This window comes from Stegodyphus dumicola, chromosome 11, assembly GCF_044657685.1.
Source record: "Stegodyphus dumicola isolate Sdum_Otavi_A_Nest chromosome 11, ASM4465768v1".
Lineage (NCBI taxonomy): Eukaryota > Metazoa > Arthropoda > Arachnida > Araneae > Eresidae > Stegodyphus > Stegodyphus dumicola.
The window spans coordinates 21,715,108-21,728,365 of record NC_140778.1 but is presented as its reverse complement, the minus strand read 5'-3'; the positions used below and the strand labels follow the sequence as shown (position 1 = coordinate 21,728,365).

Here is a 13,258-nt window from a genome sequence, read left to right as displayed (position 1 = left end):
TGCGAATTAAATCATGCTTAATCCTTTCTGGAAATTTTCCGAGGAAATAAGTGCTTAAGATTTACTTCGTAATTTTTAATTCAGATATTTTGAGTTTTTATGCATTTTTGCCTTCTCGCGATGTGAGAACTGAATTAATTGAATGAGAAATACTGAATCGTCTTTGAAAAACTGATTCTTTTTTGTTTTGTTTGCTTAATTTCTTTTATACATTGTTCTAGCTTGATTATAGTATTTGAATAGAACATGTGGCAACGATTAGATAATTCTTTAAATGATATACATTTTGTGCATTCTGAGTTATAATATGAATGAAATATAATACTGTTAAGTAAAACTAGCGCCAGAGTGCCGCTATGGTAAACAAAGTGAATTTTAAAGAATGCACTTATTCTATTGTGGTTTATGCGCTGTCGGCGAAGTAGATTTAATTCAATCCAATAAGTTTAAATGAAATGCAAGAAAAATGCGTATAATTTAATATTCCGTACAAGGAAGTCATGTGGTGTACACATCAGATTTTTTTAAACTATAATATTGTAGAGACATTAGGTATGTATTGGAAAAGCCGGAGAGATGAAAAATGAGCAATCGCCTTCGCCGGGAATCGAACCTCGGACCTCTGGAATACCAGCCCAGCCTGCAGAACCACTACACCCCAGAAGGCGAGCTATGAAGGCGGGAGAAATACTTTATAATATTGCATCTTGATTCCAAAATAAAAGTCCTTTTTTTAAAAACATCAATGTTAATTTTATTTCACTCCTCCTTCCCAATCTTTCAGAGTCCATTAAATGTTTTTGGATGCCGCTTGTAAAGACTTTGTTTTAAAAGTCATATGCACAGTAATCCATAGAAGACACATCATGGGATTTGGGTGAGATGCATTTAAAGGGAATAGCTTCAATTATAGTTTGATTTCTCATTTTTACTTCCTTGTACGAAGTAAAAAGGAAGTGTTGTAATCGCGACAAATTTCAGGTATCATATTTCAACGAAAATATCCATTTTCACCGCCATCCAATGCAATTTAACGATGTTTTTGCTTGACATCTGTACCTAAGGACATCCCCCCGGGGGTTGACTCAGGCGAACGCCTGGGAAGTACTGGCTAGGATCTGTACCTAGGCAGTCTCAACCACGGGGGGTATACAAATTATCTTCACAGGACTAGAACCCGAGTATTGTACTCAGGTTGGTTCAGGCTTGGCAGGGACCGTACTGGTACTGTCGTGTCACTAGCGTCTACATCCAAAAACGGCAGCCTATGAGAGAGGCGATTCTATTATTTTCATCGGGGAGTAGGGAAGTTAGAATGGTTTTCTGAGGAACGCCAACGGCAGTGCACGATGTTTGCTTACATTAGGAAGTTCGGAAAATTGCAAAGGTGGATTGCCTTAGTTTCTGCGTGCTGATAGAGGGCAAATAGATAATTTACCTTTAAAAATCAACGTTTATCTGTTTAAACTTCAGAAGATTTAATATGAAATGAATATATTTAACACAACACAACGCAAGCTTAAGACTTGTAAATCTTTTAAAAAACAATACATCGATAATTAAAAATATTATTCATAGTTCATTATTAAAAACTTTTTATAAATGCATAGTTATCATATAATTAACAATTCATCCATGCGTTATCTCATTATTTATTATAATTAGAAGAGAAGATATTTTTTACAGTAATGTTTAAAAATTTGCTGTTGTCTTTTAAAAGATTTACAAGTCTTAAGATTGTGTTCCATTGTGTTAAATATATTCGCTTCATCTTAAATCTTCTGAAGTTTAAATAGATAAACGCAGATTATGAAGGTAAATTGTCTATTTGCCCTCTGTCAAGAAATCGAAAAAACTGCCTAATATTTCCCTGTAAGTAACTGTAGAAACTAGAGCAATCCATCTTAGCAATTTTTTGAACTTCCAAATGTAAGCGAACATATAGTCCACTGCCGTTGCATTCCTCAGAAAACCATTCTAACTCCCCTACTCCCCGATGAAAATAATAGAATCGCCTCTCTCATTGGCTGCCGTTTTGGGTTGTAGACGCTAGTCTGTCGTGTCTGTTCCTTCGGCTGTGGTGGAGCTACGTGGTATATATTGTCGACTGAGTTCCCGGGGGTTTGACCCCATTCAGTTTTCGTGGCGGGGACTGACAAAGCGGACAGAGCACCTTAATACAATGTGGTTTTGCCGATGGAGTGGTGCCCGGAGGCAAGGTGACAGCGTTTTAAAATTTGCAACGAAGCGTTCTGGCCATGCTTAGTAAAAGCCGGACGGGGACTGCGGGGGTTGCGCCCGCGAGAACGAAGGTCCCACGGGTGTTGGATAATTCAAACTCTTTATGGGTTCCGTATAATGAGAACCTCGGTGGGAGGTCCTTCACCCGGTGTGTCTGTACCTAAGGACAGAGTAAAGGACTCTTTTGCCCTCCCAAAATTATAAAACTGTTTTAAAATGAATTCTGAAGAGAATTTTTCGAGGCGTCTGTGCGTACGTACGTATATTGCATAACTCAAAAACGAGAAGCCTCAGAACGTTGAAATTTTGTGTACAGGACTGCTATAACATGTAGATGTGCACCTCGTATTTTGGTTGCAATCGGCCACACCAAAAGTATATTAAATATACCTATATATATATATTTAATTCATTAAAAAATTTGTCGCGCAAAGTTCAATTGTCTGTTTCGGCGAAACGCGTAATGGAGTTCGAGATTCATTTTAAAGAAATTTCCCTTGAAAAGTCAAAATGAACTTCGAATTGGGCTAATTAACCATTTTCCGCTTCTTTATTTTAATATATTTTTTATATTTTACCTTGATCAATTGATTAGTATTTTACCGTGTTTTATAATCTACCTTTTTGATTAGCATATAACCACTATCTTTATTTTACCTCATTCAATTGATTTTTCTGCTGTGTTAAAATTTCTTAATTTGCTTAGCATTTAGCTTTTTTATCAATTTAACTTGTAAATATTCAAATATTTTTTCTCCTCTTTCACACTTTTCATAGTAACTAAATATGCTTATGTTGGAGTTTTCTCGGAGCTACAGTTTTTGGTAACTTTTTGGCGTGCTTACTAAAATTTATCTTCTAATTTCGTTAATTTTGCAGCACAATGCGCAAAATATTGACGTAAATTGGTCTTTTTTCGTTAGTTCTTACAACCTTACTTATAATATATATATATATATATATGATGTACCAGCTTTTGTCGTAGCTTAAATTATCAGACGATAAGTTTTAAAAAACAGGATCCATTTATTATATTTCAGGAGAAAATAGCAGTTACAAAATCAGATATCCGGAGTAAATAAAAAAGAATTACTAATAACTTTTTGTAGGAAGTTTACTGCATCGTGACAGTAGAGAAAAAGCCCCGATATTCTTTTGCGAGTCCTTTTATAGCCTCTGGAAAGGCGGAGCTTCCAAGAAACGACGTCAGCCTTGTCAGCCAATCCAGTTCGCTTTAAATATTCCAGAACATTCTAAAACTGTACTTGTAGAAAAGGCGGGAAAAACACCTTGACTACGGGGCTGTGGATTTAATTCCACGTACTTTCAAATAAGAGACCGTCGCTATTAAAAATGAAAACATGCAGTTAGAATTTTAAGTGTATTCTTGACTATGGAATTTTATTATTACATATATATATATATATCCACTCTGTTACTCGGTTCAGTGATCTGAGTTTCTTTATTGTTATATGTTTGTAAATTGTGCATTTTTTGCTTTAAAAATGGTTGAATTATGTTGTTCCTATGTTCCTGTTATGGTTTTTATGCGTTTAGTAAATCTGAAGTAAAAGTTTTAATGCTGCAGACGATAATTAAACATTATTTCAATTTAAAGCCAGTCACGTTTATATTTTAAAATTAATATTTAAATTCATGCCGAAAATCAAAATCGTTGTAAAAATGTGTGAACCCTCTCTGTAATGGAAGTAAAAATCTGATGTGTACACCACATGACTTCCTTGTATTGGAATATTAAATTGGAATATTAAATTATACGCATTTTTTCTTGCATTTCATTTAAACTTATTGGATTGAATTAAATCTACTTCGCCGACAGCGCATAAACCACAATAGAATAAATGCATTCTTTAAAATTCACTCTAGTATTTGTTACCATAGCGACACTCTGGCGCTAGATTCACTTAACAGTATTAATAATTATATAACAGGTATATAATAATTATATAACGAAAACTGAGTTAACTGTTATATAATCCAATAATTATATAACAGTTATATAATAATTATATAACGAAAACTAAGTTAACTGTTATATTATCCAATAATTATATAACAGTTAACGTATATATTTCGTTCATATTATAACTCACAATGCACAAAATTTATATCATTTACAGAATAGAATTATCTAATCGTTGCCACATGTTCTATTCAAATACTATAATAAAGCTAAGAATGATGTATAAAAGAAATTAAGCAAACAAAACAAAAAAGAAACAGTTTTTCACAGACGATTGAGTATTTCTCATTCAATTTATTCAGTTCTCACTTCGCGAGAAGGCAAAAATACATAAAAACTCAAAATATCTATATTAAAAATTACGAAATCTCAAAAACTTATTTCGTCGAAAAAATTCCAGAAAGAATTAAGCATGATTTAATTGGCAGTAATAAATGAATGCGTTATCTTTGTTGTTGCGAAGCTAAGTTTCTCTAGATTGGCAACAAATCCACTAGTCTCCTGTTTCAAAAGTAAACATCAATGGCCGCCATTAAAAACAAGCTTAGCGGCAATTAAACAACTTTAAAATTGCTGATAATTCTAAAAATATTGCACACAGATTTACTAAAGGCATGAAATCCTTAACCGGAAGATAAAAACAACATAATTCAATCATTTTTAAAGCAAAAAATGTACAATTTACAAACATATAAGAGTAAATAAACTGAGATCACTGAGCCGGGTCACAGAGTGGATATATATACAAATATATTTATATACGTTTGGTCCGGCCGATTGCAACCAAAATACGAGGTGCACATCTACATGTTATAGCAGTCCTATATACAAAATTTCAACGTTCTCAGGCTACTCGTTTTTTTGAGTTATGCGAGATACGTACGTATGCACGTACGTACATACGTTCGTACAGACGCCACGAAAAATTCTCTTCAGAATTCATTTTAAAGCAGTTTTATAATTTTTTTGAAGGAAAAGAGTATTTTATTCTGTCCTTACGTACAGATATCACGCAAAAACATCATTAGATTGCATTCGATAGCTGTCAAAATGGATATTTTCGTTGAAATATGCTGCCTGAAACTTTTCGCGATTACAATACTTCCTTTTTAGTTCGTACAAGGACGTCAAAAGACAATTTTTATTCTTTATCAAGATAATTTTAGCTCAAAAGAGACATTAGGCTCGAAACGGAATTTTCCTTTCAATTACTAAAAACGGCGCATTAGTTTTCAAATTGTTACCGGCAAACTGTATTATATTCAAAGGAACTAAATAAAGAAGAATCTACATGAATGTATGTATGTTTCTTGCACTGTGAAAAAAACATCAAAGTTTGAATATTCTAATGCTCACAAAAATCGCGCAACCAGTTTTTAAAAATTAGCTTTCAAAATTTTAGCTCTTCAGTGTTAACTTATAAGGTATTTCTCCCGCCTTCTTAGCATGCCTTCGTAGTGTAGTGGTCTGCACGATGGGCGCGTATTCCAGAGGACCGTGGCTCGATTCCGGGAGAGGGCGTTGCTCATTTTTCATCTCTCCTGCTTCCAAAAAATACCTAATGTCTCTACAAACTGAATTTGGTATATATTTATTAATATCTCTTTTTTACCTCCTTGTGCGAAGTAAAAGATGTACTACAATCGCGATAAATTTCGGGTATCGTACTTCAACGAAAATATCCATTTTGACCGCTCTCACTGTTTTTGCGTAAAATCTATAGGTACGGGTAGAATAAAGGACTCTTTTACCTAAAACGAATTGAAAAATGGATTTAAAATGTTTTCAGAAGATATTTTTTTCATAACGTAACATATGTACGTATCTCGCATAACTCAAAAACCGGCTAGTTTCAAAACGGTGAAATTTTTGCGTATGAGACTGCTAAAACATGTAGTTTTGCACCTCCCTTTTTGGATTGCAATGGGACACACCAAAGGTATATAAATATATTCCAACTCTGTTACCCGGCTCAGTGAGCTCAATTTCTTACTCTTATATGTTGGTAAATTGTGCATTTTGTGCTTGAAAAGTGATTGAATTTTGTACTGTTCTTATTTTCGAGGTTTTTATGCCATTAGTTAATCTGCAAGCAATAATTGTAGAATTATCAACAATTTAAAAGTTAAGATACAATAACACTCCGAACAAATAGTAATTTGGAAGTCAAACAACAAAGATAAGTGTTATATTTTCAAATTTTCACAGGACTAGTTTCGATGGTTTTATCCATCATTCTCAGCTGGAAAAGTGCAAATGGAGCTTTTGCAGCTGAGGATGATAGTTCGGTAAAACCATCGAAACTAAATATTTTATAATATAACGCTGATTTTTGTTGTTTGACTTCTAAATTAATTGAAAAGTTGTTTAACTTTTGCTAAGCCTAACGCATTCGCCATTTGTTTACATTTGGAAATTCTTAGTAGAGCAGTGAATTAAGTCAGTTTTTGCTCCTTCAGTGTCTTTTTGCCGAGCGGCACCAAAAGGAAACTGTCTGTTTCGAGCACCGAAAAATCTGCCGTCTTGCCCGTTGGTCGAACTGCTTGTTTTTGCTTAGAAACTCCAATTTTAATTGTAATTTTTTTAAAACTGATTTAACTGTATTTGATAATTTATGTTTGTCTGTATTTTACAATTTTTAACGAAGATGTTTTGAGTATTTTCCTGTTGAATCCTTTCTGCGAAGAGAGAATTGAATAGACTGAATGAGAAATATATCTGTAATGAAATTCGAGGAAATAAGTTTAAATGAAATGCAGCAACATTTGAAATTAGAGTTTCTACGCAAAAACAAGCAGTTCGACCAACGGGCAGGATGGCCGATTTTTCGGTGCACAAAACCGAAAGTTCACTTTTGGTCCCGCTCGGCAAAAAGACACTGAAGGAGCAAAAACTGAGTTAATTCACAGCTCTACTAAGAGTTTCCAAATGTAAACAAATGGCGAATGCGTTAGGCTTAGAAAGAGTTAAACAACTTTTAAATTAATTTATGAGCTACAAAAATGTGTAGAAATTAATAGGAGCACAAGGAAATGTGATGTTCATATCGGATTTTTGGTATTAAACTTACCTGATTTCTCCTTTCATAATTCGAAATTTAGTTTCAACTCGAATAAAATTCCCAGCTATTTTCTGATTTGTTTTTGAAATTTGTATCTTTAATTTATATTAAAAGGTTTTTGGAAACATTTTTCTAGTTCAACATATAGAAATTTTACGCTCACCTTAAAGTAGATGTATTTCTAGGCATACCCCCAACAAACTAGATATTTTATTCAAAATTTCCCAGTATACGTGTGAATTTATATATTGGTGTGTTTTTAAATTTTGCAAATTTGTTATAAGTAATAATAACGCCAAGTGTGGTTTACACATTTTGTTAAAGTTATTTTATTCCTATTTTGAAGAATGAACGATGTATCCTTTTGTTCCGCTCGTGCACACTGAAAATATGGAAGAGAAGTTGGTTTGGTATAAATTTATTTCGTCAAGTGAATTATTCTTGATGCAAACTGAAAAAAAAAAGTGCGTCAAGATAAAATTTTGAATTTCTCGATGAGTTTCTTATTAAAGTTTACAGAATTTAATATTTAGGTATAATTCGAGTTGCAAAGTCGAAACATGAAAAAAAAAAAAAAAAAAAAAAAAAAAAAAAAAAAAAAAAAAATGTTTCCTATTTCAAGGAAAGCCAGATTTTGTATCAAAATACCTATTTTAGAACAATGCTATATATAAAGGGCTCACCAGCGGGCGAGCGGGAAAGTCACTGAACATTGGTAGTTCGGTCCGAGATTCGAATCCCGCGAACGGGATGGTTTTCGTGGTTTTCCCCATGTGTAACGTGTATACGAGCCAGTTTCCCTTAGAAAGTCCTCCACGAAGGCATCCCTTCCCTTAGGCAGATAGCCCTCGAGGCTTTTCCATAATTACACACACATGCTATATATAAAATAAATATATATCCTAAGTCGCGCTTTCGAGACATGAAAAACGCAAGTTAAATTTCGTCAATCGTCCCAGTAGAACAGGAAATATAGAACTGTCCCAAGGTTTGTTGTGCAGAGTGTATCTAAAGCTGGAGCCCACCAGCGGCCGAGCGGTAAAGCCGCTGAACACTGGTAGTTTTTTCGAATGGCGGATATTTGCCTGGAACGGCACTGGCCACTACTCAGGCCAGAAGTGGTGGCCATTTTATTGTGAAACCACCTAATAAGTGGCCACTGTCGCGTCCTATGAAGGTACAGACAATTTTACATCCATGCCTTCTCCAGGATTCGAACCCAGGTCCTTTGGTATCGCAGTCCTCATCACTTTTGGAGACATCTGCTTTGTCATCAAGGGGAGGATCCGGAAGAAATGGCAGCGAATTTTGGACGTTCAGCTTCACAGCAAGTTGAGAAATGTAAAGCCTAGAAATGAGCAATGGGATTTCGCTGGAAATCGTAAGGAGGAAGTTCTCTTGACTCGCCTCAGAATTGGTCGCACTAGAGTGACACATAACTACCTTTTGAAAGCTGAGAATGGGCCTGTTTGTTCAAATTGTAATGTTTGTTTATCTGTCCGTCATATTTTAATAGTCTTCGTCAGAAACATTTTAATAGCTGTGACTTACCTCTCGACCGTTTAATCGGAAGAGAGGCTAATTGTAATTTATTTTATTATTTAAAAGAGACTGGCTTTTACTACCTAATGTAATTTGTTTTGAAGATTGTGTCTTGGATTTTAATGTGTGCTTTTACCTTGTTTTTATACGACTTCATCCTCTGGATTTGGTACATTTATCCACTTGTTTTTATTTATTATATTTTAATTTCGTCATTTGTAATCATCCCATCCTGTGTTTGGCGCGTTTTAATCATCTTTGGTTTCGCGCCAATAAACTCTCACTCACTCACTCACTCGGTATCGCAGTCAGGCTCTCCTAATCACTATACCGTCTGGGCGGCGAGCCTTGGTAGTTCGGTTCGAAATTCGAATCCCGCGAACGGGCTGGCTGCATGGGCGTTTGCGTGGTTTTCCCCGTGTGTAACGTGTATACGAGTCTGTTTCCTTGAGAAAGTTCACCACGAGGGCATCGCTTCCCTTAGGCAGATAGCTCTAATGTGCTTTACCGTTATCTCAATAAACCAAACAAAGTCTGAAGCTGACTAGAGGCATACGGAGGTACTACTGTATTTACTATTGAAGTTACCCCTGAAACTTCAAGATGTGCTGACTGATATGTATCGTCTTATGTAAATGACTAAATGACTGATATGTATCGATATGTAAAGTCTGAAGCTGACTAGAGGCATACGGAGGTACTACTGTATTTACTATTGAAGTTACCCCTGAAACTTCAAGATGTGCTGACTGATATGTATCGTCTTATGTAAATGACTTATATGTATCGATATGTAAAGTCTGAAGCTGACTAGAGGCATACGGAGGTACTACTGTATTTACTATTGAAGTTACCCCTGAAACTTCAAGATGTGCTGACTGATATGTATCGTCTTATGTAAATGACTGATATGTATCGATATGTAAAGCCTGAAGCTGACTAGAGGCATACGGAGGTACTACTGTATTTACTATTGAAGTTACCCCTGAAACTTCAAGATGTGCTGACTGATATGTATCGTCTTATGTAAATGACTGATATGTATCGTCTTATGTAAATGACTGATATGTATCGATATGTAAAGCCTGAAGCTGACTAGAGGCATACGGAAGTACTACTGTATTTACTATTGAAGTTACCCCTGAAACTTCAAGATGTGCTGACTGATATGTATCGTCTTATGTAAATGACTGATATGTATCGATATGTAAAGCCTGAAGCTGACTAGAGGCATACGGAGGTACTACTGTATTTACTATTGAAGTTACCCCTGAAACTTCAAGATGTGCTGACTGATATGTATCGTCTTCAGGAAACAATTTTAGGTACTATTCCGTTTTGAGGACCGTAAAAAATTGCAGCGAAAATGTATGCGCAAAAGCGCCAAATCTAGCAAACGCGCCCATTTTAAAGCGCGCCAAACCTAGCGTACTCGCTGATTTCAGATTGCGTAAGTTTATATAGTTCTATATTTCTTAAGACGCCATTGAAATACTAGTTTAATTTTTAAATCCTATTTTAATTTTAAATCCTTTTTTTTAATATCCTATGGATTTAACAATTTGGGAATTACCCATGACGAAACGCCTGCAATAGAATTTTGGGTAAAGTGCAGAATCACCCACCGCTTGGCGCGTTTTTAAGAATTGCACATACTCGGCGTATCCATGTGCACATCGTCCTGTTTTCACTTAAAAAAACATCCAGAATTGCACAAAAATGGCACTGCGCACACCTTTGGCTTTATCTATGTACTCATCGACCTATTTTCACTTAAAAAGTCAAAGAAAATTGACAAAAATCCAATTGTTTTTACTCTTGTAAAAAGCGGCAAACAAATAAGTGGACGATTCTGCACTTTACCGAGAATATTTTCAAAGAAAAAGCATAATTCATTATAGAAAATTACGTTTGAACGACCAACGAGAGGAAATTATGCTTTAGCGATAAGTCGGTAGCGAAATAGCGATGCAGGCATCCATTCAGTTATGTTTAGCAATTTTTATATAAATTATAATAATGATGTGAAATAGTTATTTACTCTTATGCTTCCATTCAGCCATGTTTAGCCTTTTTCATGGTGTGGTGGTGTATTTAATTATGGCAAAGCACACTAGGGCTATCTGCCTAAGAGGAGGGATGCCTTTCGTGGAGGACTTTCTAAGGGAAACTGGCTCGTATACACGTTACACATGGGGAAAACCACGAAAACACCCATGCAGCCAGCCCGTTCGCGGGATTCGAACCTCGGACCGAACTACCAGTGTTCAGCGACTTTACCGCTCGGCCGCTGGTGGGCCTTAGCCTTTTTCATATAAATTATATTAATAAAAATGTATTATATGAAATGAACCTTTCATCTAAATTAAAACATCAATCTTAGATAGTTATTTACCATTATACTTCCTTTCTTGCCGCAATTATTAGGGTTGCCACAATTATTTTTGGCAGCATTACCATCGACAATAGTTTGGCGATTTTTTACGGCCCTCGAAACCGAATAGTACCCAATTTTAAAAGGTCTTGTCGAAAATTTATAAAAAAAGCGCTTATTCTCAAGGTCGAAAATTGAACGTAAAATTTCTAAGAATATTTGTTTTGAACATTATTCTGAATATTTTGGTTTTTTTTACTTACGTTTTAGAGTCTAGGAAGAAAAACTTATAGGAGTTAACATATACCAACTTTTTGAATTCAGTATATGTCAAAAATTATGCTAATACTACTCCGAATATTTTTAATCCAAAGGAACTTTGTCCCTGAAGGACTATGGTTTTCGTTTTGCGATTTTGCGTATGTTCACTTATCAGGACTTGTATTCCTCTTGACTTGCTTTGGAAATATGAGTTGTCCTGACTCGGAACAGGGAGCTTACTCAAGCTATGTTCAAGAAATTGTGAAGTAGACAATACAAGCAGGAAGGGTATACGAAACCCTTTATTTTTCTATCTTTACAGGTATTTCCGAAACTTCGGAATACAGAGACCAACCACTTGTGGTCTGAACGTAAGAATATAAAAACTACTAACTAAAACTAACTTAATTAATTAGTATACAATAATAATAACTAATTAGTATACAAGTGCCTAGCTTTAAGATTGGCCGTTATTTAACAAAAGTCCGTATGTAGTACGCCGAGCTGCTAAAACTACGAAACGTTTGCAATTATCGAGAGGATTGAACCTCTGGCCTTGAAGGCAACCAGCAACCGAGTAAAACTACTATGGCAAGCGGCCTGCTTCTAATAGCTCCTTCCTCTCTCTTGCTTGGCAAAAAGCCACAACTTAAGTACTTGGCGTTAGCAAGGCCATTTGCATAAATAAATAAATAAGTTAATTCTGGCTGGAAGTAGAAAATAAGGAGTGATAGTAAAGAATTAAAAAATAATAAACGTTAGTAAAACTTAGGATCCTTACACACTATAAATGTCCGTTTCACTTTTGAAACTGTTGGCATCAAATGTTAGAGTCCTGCATTACATTTGAAGAAATTATATAATGAAAAATCTACATAAATGTATGTATATTTCTCGCATTGTGATAAAACAACGGTACATAGAGCCATCGAATTTTGAATGGCGTAATCCTCCTAGCCCATCAGCGGCCGAGCGGTAAAGTGGCTGAACACTGGTGGTGGTGTATTTAATTATGGCAAAGCACACTAGGGCTATCTGCCTAAGGGGAGGGATGCCTTTCGTGGAGGACTTTCTAAGGGAAACTGGCTCGTATACACGTTACACATGGGGAAAACCACGAAAACGCCCATGCAGCCAGCCCGTTCGCGGGATTCGAACCTCGGACCGAACTACCAGTGTTCAGCAACTTTACCGCTCGGCCGCTGGTGGGCGGCTGAACACTGGTAGTTCGGTCCGAAGTTCGAATCCCGCGAACAGACTGGCTGCATGGGCGTTTTTGTGGTTTTCCCCATGTGTAACGTGTATACGAGCCGCTTCGCCTTAGACAGTCCTCCACGAAGGCATTCCTTCCCTTAGGCAGATAGCCCTAGTGGGCTTTGCTATAATTAAATAAACCAAACTAAACCAAACCGGAATCCTTCTACGAATATGGGCATTCGCAGGAGGACCAAATTTGAAATTTGGAATTTGTTTTATTATCGATTTCATTTTTCGTAAAACGTTAACGAATTTTTGATTAGCAAACTCAAGCATTTCAAAGCGAGCAATGGCAACAGTCTACGGGGGGGGGGACTTTTTATCTTCAGCGCGCGGAACTGTGTATCGGAATTTCTAAAGATACGCTCATTTTAAAATTATTTTGCAACGTTGCTCTTGAAGTCAATTTTATGGATAAAGTGCGAAGAACATGATATTTAATAAATAAAGGTAACACACAAAGCATTAAAAACGCTCCTTTGGACGTAATTTAAAATCTGAAACCTTTCAGACTTTTTTTTTAGTCCAAAGGGATTTG

At 35.7% G+C, this 13,258-nt stretch overlaps 1 protein-coding gene across 2 annotated transcripts in view; it reads right to left on the bottom strand.

Moving 5' to 3' along the window:
* LOC118189313 (alpha-tocopherol transfer protein-like) overlaps positions 1-13,258 on the bottom strand; it is a 64,997-nt gene that overhangs the window by 31,096 nt on the left and 20,643 nt on the right. The window lies entirely within an intron of this gene.